Genomic DNA, 21,269 nt, shown 5'->3' with positions numbered 1-21,269 from the left:
CCTTTTCTGCATCCTTCTCTCAATGATTTTGCTTTGACAAAGCAAAGTGCTTTCCTCTGGAACAGTCCTTCGTGGGCGAAAACATGTGAGAAAGATCCTTATGATTGTCCCACCAAGATTTTTCCTCTCATTCTCTGTCATCTTGACCCCAGTCCCAGATCACTACTGCCAATTCCTGATGCTCCCAGTGATGAAACAAACCCCATCATTTCCTCAGAATGCTCACACCTTCTCAGCCAGTGAAGACACTGACACCATCCCTGACCTGAAGGACCATCCCCTGAGTCCCACATCCACAGATGGTTTCATCCATATCTCTTACCTAAAGGTCACCCTTAAATGTCCCAAAGCAGATATTTCAGGTCTCTCTCCCCAACTGTGCTTCAGTTCATAATCTTTATATATTGTCTTCTAACTAGCAGTCCAAAAACCAAGGGGAATTCAGTAAAATTCTGTATCCTCCAGCACCTCAGATACAACTGTGTCAGCTGTGGATTTTTAGAATGTCTGTTCCCTCCATCCTAAAGGTGTCACACTTCTCCACAGGAGGGTGGAGTACTTCCTCTCCTGCAGCACCCAGGAAAGAGTCCCTTCCACTCCTACTCCCCCTACTAGTCACCAGTGACCCAATAGTGCCCTGAGGCACAGCTAGTCTGATGTGGTCATCTCTACAACGATCAGATGTTGTTGACAGCGCAGCACATCACTGGGTAAGTGACATTCATAATCCGGTTTCGGCCACCCCAGAATGAGGCGTCAGTGCTGCTACAATATGCTGCAGAAATGGTGATGATGGACTTGCTCTGGGGACAGCCTCAGCCTGCACTGTGATCTGCAAGTCAACAGCCAATGAGAACTGAAGAGGTAACCAGAGTGACCAGCAAATGACGGTGCAGCTTTCAAATGCTAAAGGACAAAGAAAATGCTCCAGACCCCATTGTGAATTTAAGCTTGGAGTCCCACCTGGTTTGTTTTGTTTTGTTTTCCTTCTCCAATAAAGAAAAGAGAAATTATATTATTTTTCTAATCAGAACAATTACTATTTTTAAGGAGAAAAAAAGAGACAAATCATTCTACTAGTGACAATCAAAATTAGCAGTCTTCTTGAAGAAGAACTGTCTACCACTTTCCAAAATAAAAAAAATTACAAAAGATTAACAGCTTCATCATTACGAAATACCTAAAACCAACCTAAATTCTCTTCTCCCGCAGTATCTATAAGCTGCTGAAATATAAACATTAGAAATGAGGGGGAAAAATCTGGACAAAGTGAAAGATGGACCATAAAAAAAGAGAAACCAAGAAGAAAGGGCAAGAAATGTCAAACCAGTCCTTGTGTTTGTCTCTTACATATGTTGTAGGAGAGGAAAAATTTCTTTCTACCCTCTTAGGTTCTGCGGCTGGCCTAAGAAGTAAACTGAGATAAGACATTACTAACAAGAGAAAAGCTTATAAATTTAATGTTTTTACATGCACACAGGAGTCTTCAGAAGGAAAATGAAGACCTGAGGAGAACATTAGAGCCAAAAGCTTACATACCTTTTTACATAAGGAACAAAAAATTGTGGGGATGTGGCGAGACAAAGTGGCTTGGACTAGGGACAGTAAATTGGGGGACAATGCCTAGGAAATATATGGGGAGGGGGGAACTCATGGAATATCAGGCTACTTTTGTAGGATTCTTAGCACAGGTCCATTTTGGTTTAGGTCAACTCCCAGTCTAAGAATGTTCTACAGAATCATCATGTTGCATACCTGAAACTTATACAATGTTAAATGTCAATTATATCTCAATAAAACTGGTAGAAAAAAATAAAGAATGCTCTCTTCCTGGTACAGGGAGGTACCTTTTTCATGGGAAATGTTATGACCTGGTTTTAGGTAGAAAGGGGGAGGTAGGACAGAGAACCCTTCCTGTATCTGCTATTTCCCAAGTGCCCTCAGCTCAAAATAATCAGTATGCCAAAGTGGCGTATTTTGGGGTTGTGTGTTCTGTACCCGTTCAATGTAAAACAAACTGTGAAATGCAGCCAACTAATTGGATGTTTTCTTTAACACAAGCTTTTTATTATTTATTTTATTTTTATTTTTGGCTGCGTTGTGTCTTCATTGCTGCGCGCGGGCTTTCTCTAGTTGCGGTGAGCGGGGGCTACTCTTCGTTGCGGTACGCGGGCTTCTCATTGCAGTGGCTTATCTTGTTGCGGAGCACGGGCTCTAGGCGCGCAGGCTTCCATAGTTGTGGCGCACAGGCTCAGTAGTCGTGGCTTGTGGGCTCTAGAGCACAGGCTCAGTAGTTGTGGCGCATGGGCTTAGTTGCTCCGCGGCATGTGGGATCTTCTGGGACCAGGGCTCGAACCTGCGTCCCCTGCATTGGCAGGCAGATTCTTAACCACTGTGCCACCAGGGAAGTCCAAACTAATTGGATTTTGAAGCATTGGGATTCCATGGTGTTAGCTGTTTTGAAAGTAATCTAGTAATCTCTATGGCAAATTTAGAGGGAAATACATAAATATCTGTATTCTGGCTTGTCATTAAACTGATATCAAATAGCTATAGTGATAAAAATCACATCCGTCTTGGATTTGAAAGTTTCCAAGCAGTCCATTTTAAACACTTGGAGAAACGTCACAACACACTAAATTCCCATTTGTGCCACGTAGTAGTCACGTTTAAAACCGAGGATAAAGAGCAGTATAAACATTCTCGTAGTTATGTCAATTACATTAGCAGCTCCTGAAACACAAGTTAGGTAACATAGCACTGGGGAAAGAGCATCATTACCAGCTGTGCCACTGACTCACTGTTTAACTATGGCCTGTGCATGAGTTCTCGCTAAGCTTCAGCATCTTCAACAATGAAATGAAGGCGTTTGTTAATACCTTTTTTTTTCATGGACAGAAAGGAAACACACAACGTTATGAATGTGCTTGACAGTGGGAAGAGGTAGGAAGTAGGTCTGGGAACTAAGGAAACTTCACCTTTATCAGTAATATTTCATTTCTTCTATGTGAGAAAAGCTAAAGCAAAAGATAAAAATGTTTAACATTTATTAATCCTGGGTGATGTGTATGTGGGTGTGGATTAGCGTCTTTTCGGAACATCTTTTGTAGTTTATAAAAATAGGCTTTATTGAAGTATACTTTACACACAATAAGATGCACGAATTTTTTGTGTACAAAAGGATTCCCCCCATCAAGTTAATTAACATATCAGTACCTCATATATTTACTTTTTTTTTTTTTTTGGTGAGAACATTTATCTTCTACTCTCTTCGAAAATTTCAATTATTCAATCCGCTGTTACCAACTATAGTCACCATGTTTTACATAAGATCCTCAAACTGGTTCATCTTATACCTGAAAATTTGTACCTTTTTACCAATCTCTCCCTACCCCCTACCCCCAGCCCCTGGCAACCACTTTTCTATGGCCTGTATTATGGTGAAGTACATTCCCCCTATACCAAGTTTGTTGAAAGTTTTTATCATAAAAGGATCTGAATTTTGCCAGTTGCTTCTTCTGCATCCATTGAGATGATCATATGATTTTTATCTTTCATTGTGTTCATGTGGTCTATCACATTGGTTAATTTGTGAATGCTGAACCATCCTTGCATCCTTGGAATAAATCCCACTTGATCATGGAATATGATCCTTTTAAATATACAGCTGAATTTGATAGTATTTTGTTGAGGGTTTTTTGCAGCTATGTTCATTAGGGATATTGGCCTATAATTTTCTTTTCTTGGAGTGTCCTCGTCTTATGTGGTATCAGCTGATGCTCGCTCCTTGAAATGAGTTTGGAAGTGTTCCCTCTTCTATTTTTTGGAAGAGTTTAAACATTGGTATTAATTCTTCTTTAAATGTTTGGTGGAATTAACCAGTGAAGCCATCTGGTTTGTTGGGAGGTTTTTGATTACTGATTCAATCTCCTTACTAAAAATTGATCTGTTCAGATTTTTCTATTTCTTCATGATTCATTCTTGGTAGGTTGTATGTTTCTAGGAGTATATCCATTTCTTCTAGGTTGTCCAATAGATTGGTGTATAATTATTCATAGAAGTTTCATGATCCTCTTTTATTTATAATTTGAGTCCACTCTCTTTTTTCTCTTAGAAAGTCTAGCTAAAAGTTTGTCTATTTTGTTTATCTTTTCAAAAAAATAGCTCTTAGTTTCTTTGATCTTTTCTATTGTCTTTTAATCTCTATTTCATTGATTTTTCACTCTGACCTTTGTGATTTTCTTCCTTCAACTAACTTTGGGCTTAGTTTGTTCTTCTTTTTCTAGTTCCTTTACGTGTAAAGTTAGGTGATTCATTTGAATTCTTTCTTTTTTCTTAATGTAGGTGTTTATTGCTATAAACTTCCCTTTTAGAACTGCTTTTGCTGCATTGCATAAGTTTTGGTATGTTTTGTTTCCATTTTCATTCGTCTCCAGGTTTTAAACTTCTCTTTTGATTTCTTCTTTGATTGGTTGCTCATTAGCATGTTGTTTAATATCCACTGAAAGCTTTGGACTTACTATTGCCATTTTGTTAATTGTTTTCTGGCTGTTTTGTAATTCCTTTGTTCCTCTCTTGTCTCCTCCTTTGTGATTTGATGATTTTCTATGGTAGTGTGCTTTGATTTGTTTCTCTTTATCTTTTTTGTTTTGTGGTTTCCATGTGACTTACATAAAACTTTTATAAAAATAGTCTGTTTTCAGGACTTCCCTGGTGGTGCACTGGTTAAGAATCTGCTTGCCAATGCAGGGGACACGGGTTCAATCCCTGCTCCGGGAAGATCCCACATGCCGGGGAGCAACAAAGCCCGTGGGCCACAACTACCGAAGCCACGTGCCTAGAGCCCGTGCTCTGCAACAAGGGAAGCCACCACAATGAGAAGCCCGAGCACCACAACGAAGAGTAGCCCCCGCTCGCCGCAACTAAAGAAAGCTTGTGGGCAGCAACGAAGACCCGATGCAGCCAAAAATAAATAAAATTAATAAATTTTTTAAAAAAAGAAATGGGGGACAAAATGGACTCCATGCCTGGGAGCCCCACAAGGTCCTTCTGGGTTTCAAGGGTAATTTGATAAGAATTCTCTCATCAGCATATGGGAATGAACCCGGAGCCCTGGGGCTTGCAATTCGGTAAAGTGACAATTTGCAGAAATAAGTTCCAAGAACTGGCGTTTACTATGGAGGGAACAGGACTGATCCGGAATTGAGCTCTGATGTGTGTGACCAGAGAGTCACTGAGGAGGGGGCTATGGGTTGGGGTGGTTTTCAGAGCTTGTTTCACTGGCACTTTGTCCTGTTCTGTTGCCTTAGGTTAGAAGTAAAAGCAAACCGGGAGGAGAAGGGGGCTCTGGGAAAGACGTGATTCCTGCAGAACAAGTGCCCAGACCGTCCAGAGTCTCCCCGCTCCCCTCCAACTTTCTGTCTGATGGTTTCATCAGCCCTGCTGGGTGTGCTCTGACAGGCCCAATCAGAGCAGAACAGAAGAGGAAAGGGAGAAAGAAAGTTGAAGGACGTCCTCTCTCCCTGTTACTACAATCGCTGTTTCTTCTTCCCAAGAACATGAGGAAAAGAGGCAGAGGTTTCCAAATTGTGTACAGAATCAACACCTGGAGAGCGTGTGAAGAATGTCGACTCCCAGGAGGGATACATGAGGAGTTCGGGAGTAACAGAGACACACCACTATATATACAATAGATGATCAACAAGGACCTGCTGTAGAACACAGGGAACTGTACCCAGTATGCTGTAATAACCTATATGGGAAAAGAATCTGAAAAAGAATGGAAATATTTAAATATATATGTATAACTGATTCACTTTGCTGTACACCTGAAAGTAACACAACATTGTAAATCAACTGTACTCCAATATAAAATAAAAATTAAATTTAAAAAATGTAAGAAAATCACAAGAATACCAGGTGAAAATGGCTTACATACCTCTAGAAACTATAAAAGCAAAAATATATGACCATTGCCAATTTCTTAAATGTACGTAGTCTTTTTTTTTAATTTATTTATTGTATTTATTTATTTTTGGCTGCATTGGGTCTTCATTGCAGTGCGCAGTCTTCTCACTGTGGTGGCTTCTCCTGTTGCAGAGCGTGGGTTCCAGGTGCACAGGCTTCAGTAGTTGTGGCACACAGTCTCAGTAGTTGTGGCTGGCGGGCTCTAGGGTGCAGGCTCAGTAGTTGTGGAGCAAGGGCTTAGTCGCTCCACGGCATGTAGGATCTTCCCGGACCAGGGCTCGAACCTGTGTCCCCTGCACTGGCAGGCAGATTCTTAACCACTGCACCACCAGGGAAGCCCAATGTACCTAGTCTTAATAAAAAAAAAAAAAAGAAAGAAAATAGAAAGTGAAATAAAAAAGCAAAGTTTGGGTTTCTTTTTTTCAGGCATAGGTTTATTTTATTACGTCAGGGGTCAACAAACTTTCTCTAAAGGGCCAAGGAATAAATAGGTCTTGTTGACTACAGAGTTTCAATCCTAGCTATTTAACTACTATTATAGTGAAAAAGTGGCCATAAACAATATGAAAACAAATGAGCATGATTATGTTCCACTAAAAGTTTACTTACAAACACTGGGGAAAAAAAAAAGATGTCAATTCCCAAACACTGTCCCCAGAGATTCTGATTCATTTACCCTGTTAGGCTCAGAAATCAGATTTTGTTTGTTTGTTTGTTTAAATTTATTTATTTTTGGCTGCATTGGGTCTTCGTTGCTTCATGCAGGCTTTCTCTAGATGCGGCGAGCGGGGGCTACTCTTCGTTGTGGTGCGTGGGCTGCTCACTGCAGTGGCTTCTCTTGTTGCGGAGCACAGGCTCTAGGTATGTGGGCTTCAGTAGTTGTGGCACGCGGGCTCTAGAGTGCAGGCTCAGTAGTTGTGGCTCACGGGCTTTGTTGCTCCACAGCATGTGGGATCTTCCTGGACCAGTTCTCGAACCCGTGTCCCCTGCATTGGTAGGCAGATTCCCAACCAGTGTGCCACCAAGGAAGTTCCAGATTTTAAAAAAAAAATTTTTTTTTTTTGGCCTCACTGAGTGGCATGCGGGATCTTAATTCCCCAACCAGGGATCGAACCTGGGCCCCCTACAGTGGAAGTGTGGAGCCCTAACCACTTGACTGCTGAGGAAGTCCCAGAAATCAGTTTTATACCAGTCGCATTCTAGCGACTCTGATACCATGGGCTCCACGCAGTCTCGGCTTCCTGGCCGTCCCTCCTGCACACTGGCACAGGGCCCTGTACTCAAAAGGACACACACATGGTTTAGTGTTCTCTTGTCCATGTCCTGAAATTCTGAACAAGAGGCCCTGGACTTCCATTTGATGCTGGGTCTTGCAAATTATACAGCCGGTGCTTTCTGTCCCCATGGACCACATTTTGAAAAACACAGCAATGGGGGTTAGATCTTAGCCTTCAATCTTCCACTCCTGAATATATTCAGGCATTTATCTACAGATCTATTGGACTTTAGGTGTGATGGACAGCCAGCAACCGAATAAAATCACTTTGCACAATTTCTACTTGACACTCTAGGATCAGGGTTTCCCCGAGTGTTTGTTTCCAAAGGGAGAGCTCAGGGAGAGATGCAGCCATTGCTAGAGAGGTTGTGGCTGGGATTGGGAATTACTTGTGCAAGGAAGGGATAAAGGAAAAAAGTAGAGGCCTCAAAAATAATACCTGGAGAAAATATCGCTCTCAGGCATTTGGGGGAAGGCCAGTTCGGCCCAACAAAGGTAAATAGATAACCGTGCGGCATGCGAGATCTTAGTTCCCCGACCAGGGATGGAACCCATGCCCCCTGCAGTGGAAGTGCGAGTCTTAGCTGCTGGACCACCAGGGAAGTCCCTGAAATTCAACTCTCTAAAGAAAACTTTGGTCACTGAAAGCTGGACAAAGTTAAAGACCTTTGGAACAAATTCTAATCTAATCTAATTCCACGAACCCTTTTAGCAGTTGACGTCAGCGGCTGGAGGTGTGGGCTTCAAGAAAGTGTTAGATTGTCACAGTATTTTGTGGGAGGACCGGAAGAGAGGAGCTTTAGGACAGCTCATCAAAAGTTCACGTTTCCCCATCCGTCATTTATCACTGGTGGAGCATCAACAATGCTCGTTCCACGGGGTGAGAAACCAGAACCGTGGCAATGAGTCAGTTCCATCCCAGACTGAAAAATGGAATCAGTATACATTTTAGTTAAGTCTAAAAACCAAATTGCTTTTTCCACTTTAATTGCCATTAAAATTGAGCATACTCATCTCCGCAGTCAAGTCAGATTGCCCAGGCTTAAGAGTCTGGCTGGCCGTCAAGGGAAAAGCTGTGTTAGCTTTATCCGGAAGAGTCAGCTGGTTATTCAGCATTTCTTGTGGCTGTTCCTTCTCATTCAACTCAAGTGGCTTCAGGAAGGTATCAGTCATCATGATTTTCATCATCATTATCATCAGTGACACGTCTATGTAATAATTATAGTAACAATAGCTAATATATATATAGAATATTTACCATGTGCTGAGCATTTTCTGAGTTATGTATATACTCATGTAATCCTCAGCACAACCTCATGACATAGTACTATTGCTATCTCCACTTTACAGATGAAGAAATTGAGGCACAGAGAGTTTCGGTGACTTAAGGTCACAGAGCTATTAAATAGCAGAGCCAGGATTCAGACGCAGGGGCTATGACTATATTACCCAAGCACTTGACCAGCAGACTATGTAGCAAAGGGCACTGTGCAGGGAGCTTAATGAAGCAAGGCAAACAGAGTTGCTCTTAACATTTTTGGCGTTATACTCTCCTTTGAGAATCTATAACCCGCAGAAAACTAAATATGTACACATACATTTACAGATTGCCAGAGGACTGTCCCTGTTCCTCCAAGACCTCATGTTGAACTTTATGACTCAATCCCAGGTTAAGAAAGCCTGCTCCAGGCACTAGTTTCTTAAAAGTGTAAAATGGTTACCGCTACCAAAAGACAAAAGGATTGTTTAAAAGCTAATGGCTCTGTGAAGCGTAGACTCAGAGCAATAGTCAGACTGTAAGCCTTACACTTGCACCACATCACCAAGTCCAAGAACTGGCTAATTTTTTTTTTTTTTAATATTTGCCATTTAGGGTTTTTTTGGGCTGTGTTGGGTCTTCGTTGCTGCGTGCGGGCTTTCTCTAGTTGCAGCAAGTGGGGGCTACTCTTCATCGCAGTGTGTGGGCTTCTCACTGCGGTGGCTTCTCTTATTGTGGAGCACAGGCTCTAGGCACACGGGCTTCAGTAGTTGCAGCTCGAGGGCTCTAGAGCACAGGTTCAGTAGTTGTGGCACACGGGCTCAGTAGTTGTGGTTCGCGGGCTCTAGAGCACAGGCTCAGTAGTTGTGGTGCACAGGATTAGTTGCTCCGCAGCATGTGGGATCTTCCTGGATCAGGGATAGAACCCATGTCCCCTGCATTGGCAGGTGGATTCTTAACCACTGCACCACCAGGGAAGTCCCAGAACTGGCTAATTTTAAATAACAAACTTTAAAGCTTTTCATCAGCTGCCAAAGTATTTCAAGATGGAAGAGCAAATCACTGTAATTTTCAGCATAGAACCTGGTGCTTGGCCTGCGCTGAGTCTTTAGTAAATGTGGATAGGGAGAAGGAAAGCAGACAAAGAAGACACAGCGATCTTGATACTTGTTAATGGTGAACGCAATGTGATCTAAAAAATATCATTCAACTTCTCTCATTTTTTTCTTCTTCTTTTTCTTCATTCCACTTCTTTTTAATGGCATTCACTCGTTCGTTCACTTATTCAACTAGATTTGTTGAGTATTTCCTATGGAACAACAATGCTAGGGCATCAAGTGTGTGAATTTAAAAGTTACTGTGGGGAATTCCCTGGCGGTCCAGTGGTTACGACTTGTTGCTCTCACTGCCCAGGGCCCGGGTTTGATACCTGGTCGAGGAACTAAGATCCCACCGTCCACCCGGCATGGCCAAAAAAATTAAAATTAAATTAAATTAAATTAAAAGTTACTGTGGAACAAACACACCAAAAACGTGAAATAGGAGGAATGCCAGTTGTCGCGTAATAAACAAAACCAGCTATTAGAGAAGCACATAAGGGAGTATAAGGAGGTTAAAGCAAAATCTATAAGGATGTTGCAGGTTTGGTGAGGTAAAGGCAGGTAGCATTTGCCTTACTTCCCTGATGACTCCTCCTCCCCACACCCACATCATGTTAACTCATTCTCAGATCGAGTTATTCGAGTTCTTTTCCAACAAACTTCTTTTTTTTTTTCGGTACGCGGGCCTCTCACTGCTGTGGCCTCTCCCGTTGCAGAGCACAGGCTCCAGACGTACAGGCTCAGCGGCTATGGCTCACAGGCCCAGCTGCTCCGCGGCATGTGGGATCCTCCCGGACCGGGGCACGAACCCATGTCCCCTGCATCAGCAGGCGGACTCTCAACCACTGCGCCACCAGGGAAGCCCCTCCAACAAACTTCTTGTCTTCCTAGTCCTACTGTTTTTCAGTTCACTGTTCAATTAAATAAGCAATGTGGCACCTCTAACTGGCGGGTGTTCCTTTAAATTTAGCCCATTAAGAAAAAAGCTATAATCCAATCCACAACAATTTGGGAAAGGGAAACTCACACACAGGACATGGATGAAAATAACCTGAGAACACGCCAGGGTAATGTTGAAAGCAAGTGCAAACCCAGCTGGGTTACCACCGTGGCACCTGGATATATGACCCAGGAGGGACCAGTGATTAAATTGGCCCTCTAGAAAATCTGGAGATGGAAAGTCCAGAGCAATGATTTTAGAGGATCTTGTTCACAACAGAAGCAGACAGCAGGAAATCCCCCTAGAACTGTGCGGATGCTAAGGACAGCTCTTTGTACTCTGTAGAGCTCTGGATCTCTCTGTTATACTCTACTTTCCCTGTCTTAAAAACCATTCTCCAAACCATGCACACACGTGCTTTTCAAGCCTGGGTGCAATCACAGGAAAACTCTGAAATATACAATTAAAAAATATACAGTGAAAAAATATTTATATAGTGAATGCATAAATCTAGGTATGCATTCACCGTATACTGTATATTATATTGATGATGGCTATATATAAAAAAGTGGAACTAAAGTACCTCACAAACTAGCATGCAAGATAGGGTGGTGTGTACAGACTTAAAGGATGCTAAGGTGCTTGTATTTTTCAGGAGGAGGGGAGGGATGCTGAGTGACAGGCTGATGAGCAGACAGTCCGTAAACTGCATGTCTAAGAGTTCATAACGCCACTCCATTGGGAAGCAGCTTAGCTCTAGAGAATGCTGTCATATGCCTACATGGGCATCTTCTCTTGGCCCCAATTTGGTTAATAACTACAACTATGCTTTGGTCATTTCAGCAGCTCTGAGCCTTTATCAGACCTCACCCCTATTAAGGGGCACCTTCTTCTTGGGCTCCTGCAATAAGTTGCTAATTGATCTCCCTGCCACCAATCTCACCACAATCCAAACCATTCTATAAACTGCTGCCCAGATTACCTTCCAAACGAAATAAAAAGAAATTAAGTACTAATAAATGCTACAGCATGGATGCACCTTGAAAACATTACACTAAGTGAAAGAAGTGGGTCATAAAAGGCCACATATGCTATAATTCTATTTATATGAAATGTCCAGAATAGGTGAGTCCATAGAGACAGAAAGTATTATAGATTAGTGGATGCCAGGGTGTGGGGTAAGAGAACAGAGAGTGACTGCCAGCCGGTATCAGATTCCTTTTTGGGGTGAAGAAGACGTTCTATAATTAGCTGGTGAAGATGGTTGCACAACCTTGTAAACAGACTAAGAACCACTGAATTGTACACCTTAAAATGGTGAATTATGTGGCATGTACATTATACCACAATGAAAAACAGAAACAGCAACAACAAAGAAGCCCTGTGATATCTCTTACCATGTCAAAGCAGGAAGGGGTCTTAAATATCATATTATCCAACTTGATCATTTTAAAGAGAAGGAAACTGAGGCCTGGAGGAGGGAAGTGACTTGCAAAAAGTGACAGAGTTAAACCACTGCTGGGCGAGCTTGGGGAGGGGGGAAAGGACCTCTGCTGCCAGTATGGTGCCTTTTCTTTTTTTCTCAATTCTTTAACATATATGAAAATTTTTAATCGTGTACAAAAATAGAGCAAATGGGGCTTCCCTGGTGGCGCAGTGGTTGAGAGTCCGCCTGCCGATGCAGGGGACACGGGTTCGTGCCCCGATCCCGGAAGATCCCACATGCCGCGGAGCGGCTGGGCCCGCGAGCCATGGCCGCGGAGCCTGTGTGTCCGGAGCCTGTGCTCCGCAACGGGAGAGGCCACAGCAGTGAGAGGCCCGCGTACAGCAAAAAAAAAAAAAAAAAAAAGAGCAAATGGTATAAGCTCCCTGTATCCATACCCAGCTTTAATAATTACCAGTATACAACCAACTTTATTTCATTTATGCCCTCACCCACTTCCTCCCTTCCCAGATTATCTTGAAGTGTATCTCAGACATCATATTATTCATACATAAATACTGTACTATGTGCATGTTTTATGTATTTTACCTATATGATCTATTTCTCATACACATATATGTGAATATACACAAAACTAAATAAATAAATGACCCCTCCAAAAAAAAATAGAAAGAATCGTGTCCAAAGAACCACGTAAAACTTTATTTGTTTTTTTTTGGTTGTTTGTTTGTTCTTTGGGCCATGTGGCAGCTTGTGGGATCTTAGTTCCCCGACCAGGGATTGAACCCAGGCCCTTGGCAGTGAGAGTGTGAAGCCCTAACCACTAGACCATCAGGGAATTCCCAGAAATAGGTAAAACTTTAAATAAATCTAAATATGCATTCACTGTATAACTGTATATTATATTGATGATGAATATATATTAAAAAGTGGAACTAAAGTACCTCACAAAATAGCATGTAAGAGAGGGTGGTGTGTATAGACTTAAAAGATGCTAAGGTGCTTGTATTTTTCAGGAGGAGGGGAGGGATGCTGAGTAACATGATACTGCATGGTGCACTGGAAAACTTGTACAGCAATGTTCATGGACCAGCCTTTGTAATGGCAAGAGGACTGGAAACAACCAAACAATGCATCAGTAGAGGAATGGATATATAAATATGATATGTGCGTCAAAGATGACATAAACAGATGGAGAAATATACCATGTTCTTGGGTTGGAAGATTCAATACTGTGAAAATGACTATACTACACAAAGCAATCTACAGATTCAATGCAATCCCTATCAAACTACCAATGGCATTCTTCACAGAATTAGAACAAAAATATTTTACGGTTTGTATGGAAACACAAAAGACACCAGATAGCCAAAGCAATCTTGAGAAAGAAAAACGGAGCTGGAGGAATCAGGCTCCTCGACTTCGAGCTATACTACAAAGTTAAAGTAATCAAGACAATATGGTACTGGCACAAAAACAGAAACATAGGTCAATGGAAGAGGATAGAAAGCCCAGAGATAAACCCACGCACATAAGGTCACCTAATTTATGACAAAGGAGGCAAGAACATACAATGGAGAAAAGACAGCCTCTTCAATAAGTGGTGCTGGGAAAACTGGACAGCTACACATAAAAGAATGAAATTAGAGCACTACCTAACACCATATACAAAAATAAACTCCAAATGGATTAAAGACCTAAATGTAGGACCAGACACCATAAAACTCTTAGAGGAAAACATAGGAAAAACACTCTTTGACATAAACCACAGCAAGATCTTTTTTGACCCACCTCCTAGAGTAATGGAAATAGAAACAAAAATAAACAAATGGGACCTAATTAAACTTAAAAGCTTTTGCACAGCGAAGGAAACCATAAACAAGATGAAAAGACAACCTTCACAATGGGATAAAATATTTGCAAATGAAGCAATGGACAAAGGATTCATCTCCAAAATACACAAGCAGCTCATGGAGCTCAATATCAAAAAAACAAACAACCCAATTAAAAAATGGACGGAAGACCTAAATAGACATTTCACCAAAGAAGACATACAGATGGCCAAGAGGCACATGAAAAGATGCTCAACATCACTAATTATTAGAGAAATGCAAATCAAAACTACAATGAGGGACTTCCCTGGTGGCGCAGTGGTTAAGAATCTGCCTGCCAATGCAGAGCACGTGGGTTTGAGCCATAGTCTGGGAAGATCCCACATGCCACGGAGCAACTAAGCCTGAGTGCCACAACTACTGAGCCTGCGCTCTAAAGCCCGTGCTCCACAGCAAAAGCCACCGCAATGAGTAGCCCACGCACTGCAACGAAGAGTAGCCCCCGCTCTCCGCAGCTAGAGAAAGCCCACGCACAGCAATAAAGACCCAACGCAGCCAAAGATAAATAAAAATAAAATAAATTAAAAAACAAACAAACAAAACTACAATGAGGTATCACCTCACACTGGTCAGAATGGCCATCATCAAAAAATCTACAAACAATAAATGCTGGAGACGGTGTGGAGAAAAGGGAACCCTTTTGCACTGTTGGTGGGAATGTAAACTGATACAGCCACTATGGAGAACAGTATGGAGGTTCCTTAAAAAACTAAAAATAGAACTACCATATGACCCTGCAATTCCACTATTGGGCATATACCCTGAGAAAACCATAATTCAAAAAGAGTCATGTACCACAGTGTTCACTGCAGCTCTATTTACAATAGCCAGGTCATGCAAACAACGTAAATGTCCAACGATAGATGAATGGATAAAGAAGAGGTGGTACATGTATACAGTGGAATATTACTCAGCCATAAAAAGGAACAGAACTGGGTCATTTGTAGAGATGTGGATGGACCTAGAGTCTGTCATACAGCGTGAAGTTAGCCAGAAAGAGAAAAAGAAATATCGTACATTAATGCATATATGTGGAATCTAGAAAAATGGTACAGATGAACCTATTTGTAGTGCAGGAATAGAGATATAGATGTAGAAAACAGACATGTGGACACAGGGCAGGGGGAAGGGGAGGGTGGGACGAATTGGGAGATTGGGATTGACATAAATACACTACCATGTGTAAAATACATAGCTAGTGGGAACCTGCTGTATAGCACAGGGAGCTCAGCTCGGTGCTCTGTGACGACCTAGATCGGTGGGATGGGGGAGGAGGGAGGGAGGTCCAAGAGGGAGGGGATATAGCTATACATATAGCTGATTCACTTCATTGTACAGCAGAAACTAACACAACATTGTAAAGCAATTATACTCCAATAAAAATTTAAAAACAAAAAAAACAGGACTGGAAACGACCAAACAATGCACCGGTGGAGGAATGGATATATAAATGCGTGTGTGCATACATTGCAAAACTACGTATCATTAAAAAGGATAAACTGCATCCATGCAGAACAGTGTGCACAGATCTCAAAAACACAGGGGACTAACACTGGGTTGCAAAACAACATGAAGTGTAAAATGGCATTGATTGGAATTAAAAAGAAAAACGTACCAGCTTGTAGAATGGAGAGAGAAGGGAATGGGACTGAGAGCCCTGGTTAAAGGGATTTTTAGTGACATTCACAATGTTTTATTTCCTTGGAGGAAAAAACGATGATGCGCAGGTAGCAAGAGTATAACCATTATAAATGTAGGGTTGTGAGACTAGCGGTGATGGTTATGTTGTGTTTTATATGTTATTATCTGTGCTTAAGTCATTAAAATATCTTATAAATTTCTGAAGATTTTACACCTATATATATTTTGAGAAGAAGTATGGAGTCTGCAGAGCAATCTAAAATTTTGGCCTGATATTATCTGTGTTGTGTAAATAATCCCGCTAAGACGTGGGTTTTATTGGGGCTGCACACCAGCTCCACAGAAGGATACCCACCATGTTTGCTCTGCATTCTCCCATCTCTAGGTTCTGATAAATTGATGCACGTATTCAGCTTTTCTGTCCTCACGAATTTAACTCCAGCATAGAATTCAGGGTTAGTTAGAAAGGAGCATTCTGTTTGAACTAACATCGAAGATAATGTCATGAATTAAGGAGAAATGTTTCTCTGGCATGCATTTTTGATATTTACAATATTAACAGTGTCATAGTAGGAGTGGCTTCTGTTTGAGAGATGCAGCTTTGTGGGTGAGGGCACAGCCAGATACCAAGTGGACCTTTCACCAGGCACCACGTGTAGTGGCCATCGTGGACTCATGACTCAGAACACTGTACCCCAGTGGAGTACATCAGGTAACACACCAGCTTCATATGGAAAGAAAAAAATACAACACTGTCAAAGTGAGAAAACTAAATGAGTAGTCTTTTCAAGTGAGATGTAAATTTTGTCATCTCTTCAGGGAAACGTGGCAGGGGAGGGATAAATTAGGCGTTTGGGATTAACATACACACACTACTATATATAAACTAGATAAACAGCAACTGTATAGCACAGGGAACTCTTCTCAGTATTCAGTAATAACCTATATGGGAAAGGAATCTGAAAAATAATGGATATATGTATATGTATAACTGCATCACTTTGCTGTACACCTGAAACGAACACAACATTGTAAATCAACTAACTTGAATATAAAATAAAAATTAAATTTAACAAATAAAAAATAAATTATGTCATCTCTTCAATTAATGGAAGTCCAAGCCTTTAGTGATCTTTAAATTTTATGCTCAGAATGTATATGGTGAATCAATGAACAAATCTTTGGGATTTCCTCCATTGACTAATTTTTTTGTTTTGTTTTGTTTTGTTTTGGCCACACTTGCAGGATCTTAGTTCCCCGACCAAGGATTGAACCCATGCCCCCTGCAATGGAAGCGCAGAGTCTGAACACTGGACGGCCAGGGAATTTCCTCCATTGACTAGTTCTGTAAGACGTGTACTGCTGATGTGAGGAGGGAAGGTGAAAACAGGAGAGTGAATGGGGGAGAGGGTGCCAGCATGCGGGACCGTGCAGACAGCTGCCCGCAGTGACACGAGGGCAGACACTCAGAGCCGAAAGCCAGTGAAGAGAAGGTGATGACACTGCACCTCCAAGGTGAAGACCCCTCTGCCTCCAAGCAAGGTCCCGTCAAGGGGCCGGCACCCCTTCTGTCTTGTTTAACTCTCGCTCCTGGGAGCTGGTTCTCCTCTGCCCTCAGATTCTGTGCCCTCAGAAAGGGATGTGATGTTAGCACCTGCCTGTCCATGTTCTTCCAGAAAGAGGGTCAGATTGGAGTGTGGGAGATGTGGAAGAGGCCAAATGTCCCTTCCAGCCTGAGTTTTGGAGATAATGTGAGACTGTAGAATGAGCCCTGCTTTTTCTGACACCAGAAAAAACAAGCTGTGTCAAGGGGTTCTTTGGTCTGGGAAAGGGCAGTATCCCAACAAAAGCTTGGGATGTTTCTGACAAATTATTAGAGATCATTTGATACAAAAAACTAAAACTAAAACAAAAACGTGTCGAGGATTGAAATTGTTAATATTGTCTATTTTTCCCAGCTTCTATATGGTAGCCAAATAAACTGCAACTGAAGGAAAAGGTCTTTGAGGACAAGGATCAGCCAGATTAGAACTAGTTTAACTGTTTCCCAAGCAGTATCATGTGTTTCCATTTCTCCCTGCTCTGAGTCTGATGGCACTGACGTTTCCATGTCATCAGGCCCGTGCTGATCCCATGGCACCAAGTGAGAGGCTCAGGGTCCAGAGGACAGGCCTCAGCGGGCACCCCCAGGGGCCCTCTCATTGGTGGAGGCAGTGTGGGGTGACAAGCCACAGCCTCCTGGGCTCCCACTCAGACGGTTATTTCAAAAGCGAAAACAGAGCAAAATGTTCTGAACACTGAGGCCATCAGGGTTGGGCCATCGCTGCAGAAAGTTACAAAAGCAGGGTTGGGCTGGCGTCAGGCGACCGACCCTGGTATCTCTTCCAGACACCAGACTCCCTCTGCGCCAGTTCTGCTCCACGTCCAAAGTTCAGGACTCGCCCTAAAGCCCAAAGCTGCAGATAGGCTTGCCCACATAGACTATGACACCGTCTTTGGAAAGAAAGCCAGCTGGGCACTGGTGGAAAGGTCACAGAGCAGTGGGACGCCAGCCACCTGCCCCGGAGCAAGGGCAGCTTTGTGGGGATGCACGTGGGGGGAAGGGCTTTCAGCTGCAGCTCTGCTCTCTGGGCCCAGAAAACAGGTGGGCTGCTGGGCTGTTTCCACCCCGTGGGAGGGAGTCTGCTGAAGACTCACTGCCTTGGTCACTTGAGTGTTGTTTGCTGTTTTTAGTTTGGTTTTGTTGTTTTGTTTATTTTACATGTATATGTTATGTTGCTTACGTGTCATAGTAACACACATTTGTGTGTGTGTATATATATATATATTTTTTATTTTGTATATGAATGTCAAAGTTGTATTTCACACTCCTGTCAGGAAATTTGTAGGAAAAAAATATAAGCTGGTTTGGTTAAAGATCGTGGGGCAGTACAAGACTGGTTACGCCCTGCACCTGTGAAAGTCCATCAGCTGGATGGGCAACTTTTAAAAAAATTGTGCTCAAATAAGATAACATTTACCATTTTAACCATTTTTTAAGTGCACAACTCAGTGGCATTAAGAACATTCACACTGTTGTGCAACCGTCACCACCATCCGCCTCCACAATTTTTTCATCTTCTCCAACTGAAACTCTGTCCGCATTAAACACCAGCTTCCCCTCCCCCTCCCCCAGCCCCGGGCACCCACCACCCTACTTCCTGTCTCTGTGACTCTCTTTTGGGGACCTTGTAGAAGTGGGATCACACAGCACCTGTCCTGCTGTGACTGACTTCTTTCCCCCCTCAGCACAATAGCTTCAAGATTCCTCCATGTTTGTTGTTAGATTTTACAGTTTGTTTTCCATCCACTGGACGGTTTGTTTTTGTTTTCTTGCTGAGGACTCTGACGTCAAGAACAGGACAACCATCTGAATGTTTGCCTGGCCAAGGGGCTTCTCTCTCACCACCCTAAAATATACTTACCTTTGCCATAGTGGACATTTTTCAGTGTTTTTTCCTGCCCATCCACTACATAACTGGTGTGTTAATAGCTGCTCACAGGAATTCCCTGGCGGTCCAGTGGTTAGGACACTGTGCTTTCACTGAAGGGGTCATGGGTTTGATCCCTGGTCCGGGAACTAAGATCCCACATGCCACATGGTGCGGCCAAAATATAAAAGAAAAAAAATGTTTTTAATTAAAAAGAACAAAAAACCCAGCTGCTCACCACTCTCAGTATGGCCCGCACTGCAAGGGTGACGCTGGAGGGCGTGCAACCCCTGCCTGCTTGGGCAAAGTATCCAAGAACCCACAGAAGTCCTTTCTTTCTCCAGGAACATGAGGCCTCTTGATCTAGAGGGCAGGCCTGTGCTCACCTTCCTCTCCAAGTAAAACAGGCGCTTAAAACATGCTTTTTGTTTGCTTGTTCTTTATTTTTTTATTATTATTTTAAAATATTTTTATTATTATTATTTTTAAAATAAATTTATTTATTTATTTTTGGCTGCATTGGGTCTTCATTGCTGCACGTGGGCTTTCTCTAGTTGTGGCAAGCAGGGGCTACTCTGTTGTGGTGCATGGGCTTCTCATTGCAGTGGCTTCCCTTGTTGCAGAGCAGGGGCTCTAGGAGCGCGGGCTCAGTAGCTGTGGCACGCGGGCTCAGTAGTTGTGGCTCACAGGCTCTAGGTGCATGGGCTTCAGTAGTTGTGGCACATGGGCTCAGTAGTCGTAGCTCGCAGTCTCTAGAGCACAAGCTCAGTAGTTGCGGCACACGGGATGTAGAGCTCAGGCTCAGTAGTTGTGGCGCGTGGGCTTAGTTGCTCCACGGCATTTGGGATCTTCCCGGACCAGGGCTTGAACCCGTGTCTCCTGCATTGGCAGGCAGATTCTTAACCACCGTGCCACCAGGGAAGTCCGGAGTGAAGTCTTTTCTTAACATTTCTGACCTGGATGATTTCTGAAGGTGTGGACTGTGACCTTAGCAGAGGACACAGTTACCCAATATTCTTCAGCTCAGGGAGAAGGGCAGGTGGCACGTGAGCAGGACATGCCATTGCCATGTGCACAGGGTGTGTTCCCCTGGGCAGGTTCCAACCAGGTCGGCCCTGTGTGCTCACGTTCGGAGCACACACTGGGACACAGCGAGCTTTGTGGGGGTGACACCCCACCCACCTCCCTCTCCCAAGAGAGCTGTGACTGCCCAGCCAGGAGTCACCAGAACAGAATGTCCCTGTCTTTTGAATGGGCATTGTTCTCAGAAAGAGAGCCCGTAAGTCAATTGTTCAGAATTGGGAGGCATTTCCCCAGATAAACAAGGGTATGTGTAAGCTTTACTATTCAGGACAGGCCCAAAGAACTGCTTGCTCCCTGAAATCAAGGCCGGGCCGATGGTAGCTGAATCCCTGCCCGGAGTAGAGACATGCTGCTCAGAAAATGCCTTCCAACTTGTCCCCTCTGTGACTGGGGAGCAGGGGCCTCCCCAGTTCCTGGCCCTCGATGTGGCTGCCATGGCCTGGGGTGCAGGCCAGCGAGGAGAAAGAGCTGGACCCTGCGGAGGGCGGAGTAAAGCCCTGGCTCCTTTCCACATCTTCTGGAGGCCCAGGTATGGGCCTGCTTCCCTTCTGCTTCTGGTCGAGGTTTCTCTGTCCTTTTGAAGTTCCCTAAGGTCTGGAAACCATGGTAAACAGACTTTAAAGATGGCTTCCTTTGGAGGAGCACAGTGGTCACCTTCTCAGGAAAGACCAGGGTGGGTTGGCTTTGATCAAGGGATGATTCTGAAGATCTTAAGTGTCATAATCACGTGCTTTTTAAAAAATCATGTTTCCTTTGATCTTTCTTGCCTTGATACAAGTTCGATGTACCAGCATCTCAATCTCTAAAAAGACTTTACATTTTACAAAAGGCTTTCACATCCTTTATCTTATTTGAGGGAAAGATATTATTATCCCTGTTTTACCGCTAAGGAAACTGCCTGAGATCACTTAGCTGGGAAGCCGGGCCCCCTGCACCAATTCCAAGCCCTTGCTGATGTTAATTCCCCAAGGGAGACAGGACCCACAGTCCTGTAGCTGAAACGAGTCTCCAGGGAATATCTGGTTTTCGCCGTGTCTCCAGACTCTTCCAAACATCTAAATATCCCTTCTTTTCTTAAACTTCTCTAGGGAATGAAATCTATAACTCTCGCTTACGTGTCCTGGTGACAAATAGCCTCTCTCTGATTAGAAAGATATCCTTTATTTCCACCTTGGTTCTTTTTGTTACCAAAAAATCT

The sequence above is a fragment of the Mesoplodon mirus genome (genome assembly GCF_964341445.2).
Source record: "Mesoplodon mirus genome assembly, chromosome: 11".
Lineage (NCBI taxonomy): Eukaryota > Metazoa > Chordata > Mammalia > Artiodactyla > Ziphiidae > Mesoplodon > Mesoplodon mirus.
The sequence above is the reverse complement of the archived record's forward strand: the minus strand, read 5'-3'. Positions refer to the sequence as shown.